The following is a 1,776-nucleotide window of genomic DNA, read 5'->3' as shown; positions in this document are numbered from 1 at the left end:
CGAGCCCAAGGACGAGCCTGGGAGGAGGGTGCAGAGCACCGCAGGAGGCAGCGTAAAATATGTCAGAACCAAAATGAGAATTTAAAATTGAAAATCAGACCAGAAAAAGGGGACTAGAAAGGAGCGAGGCTAAGAAACGACATCGATGCCGCGACCCGGATAAAGCAATATAGACCGGAAGCTCTACCGTAAGACAGATTAAGAGATTAGGAATAAAAATTGAATCCATTTAAAGCTGAATAAGACTGAAGACGAAACAGATCTCTGCAGAGAGATACGGACAAAAGGATGACTGGGAAGAGACTGTAACGATGAAACGTACTGGAAGAAAGCCAGAAAGAAAGGGATAGCAAGGAATTAAGGGATGCAAAGAAGAAGGCTGATAAGAGCTATCAAGACAAAGACTAAATAAAGCCAAGACCAAGTAGAACAAAGTGAAAAGTAAGGGTCTAAAGGCCTGTGATTTTAGGAATAAATCGATATAGCTTAGGAATAAGTCACTTTTTGGATATCTTTCCCAAGACTCGCGGCTTGGCGTTGTAAAGAATGGAGCACGGGAATGACTGGATAGACTGCATCCATAGATCGATGAAAGATTGGGATTTGGACGGACAAGGGGATGCAGGGCATCTGCTAGTCGAGCACGGCCGACTGGAGCGTTTGTTTCCTTTGATGTTCAAAAGCCGAAAATGTCTTAATAACCGAAATGGGAACGGGGCGCAAACAGCTGGCCAAAGACAGGTGTCCAAGGAGCAGGTGGACAGGGGGCAGGGGGCGACTGACAGTCGAAGAAGCGCAAAAATTTCATTTTAATTAATTTGCGGGCAACGCTTGACGAGCTGTTGTTGCCGGCTTGGGTGCAGGACGAGTGAGTGTCCTGGTCACATCCTGCGGCAATAACTCACAGCACTTTATGCGCTTAAGTGATTTCTAATGCAAACCAATTTCCGAAATCAGCAAAAGCACTTGAAGCCATTTCGACTGGCGCCCACAGCCAAAGGGCCACAAGCTGGAGCAAGAACAGGACGAGAACGAGGACGAGGACGAGGAGGAGTCGCGCCACCAGCTAAAGGATATTTCGTTTATGTTTTTGCCAGCCAGAAGAGCAGTCACCCAGCCTGGCAGCCAGGCAGTCACCCAGGCAGGCAAAGCAGGAAGTCAGCCTTGTCTATCAGCCAAATGACAGTCGCGACGGCTGCTGCTGCTGCCACGCCCCGCTTCCCCATTTGCACCGCCCGTTCAGCTACTGCTTCATGCATGTCCTGTGTGTGTTTCTTGGAAGGCGGCGTCGCTTGGCTTCGCTCGGATATGCCAAGGCACAAATGTGCACATGATATGCCACGCAGTAGCTGGAGTAGCACATAAAAAGGACACACACACAGCCAGGCAGCGAAATCATAAAGGATAATATTGAATTTACTGCATGAAATGCAAATTTTTTTTGCGCTGCACAAGGACCAAGAAAAAAAGCACAGCAGGAGCAAGGCGGCCAACAGGGAGCCAAAGGAGCGTAACGCGAGCTCAGCAAGCGGCTGGCAATATCCTCTATCCGAAAGCCTCGCTGGGAAGGACTTACTCATACACACACAAACACACACACAAACACACACACACACACACGTGCATACATAATTCCGATGTGCAACTAAAGTTTAATATTCATATATTAAAAATTCAAAATTAATGCACAAACAACATTTTGTAATCAAATATTAAACTAAGACATGTCACATTCATTTGCGGCAATTTGCGAGAGTAGCTCGAAGCATTTCAATC

This window comes from Drosophila virilis, chromosome X, assembly GCF_030788295.1.
Source record: "Drosophila virilis strain 15010-1051.87 chromosome X, Dvir_AGI_RSII-ME, whole genome shotgun sequence".
Classification (NCBI taxonomy): domain Eukaryota; kingdom Metazoa; phylum Arthropoda; class Insecta; order Diptera; family Drosophilidae; genus Drosophila; species Drosophila virilis.
The sequence above is the reverse complement of the archived record's forward strand: the minus strand, read 5'-3'. Positions refer to the sequence as shown.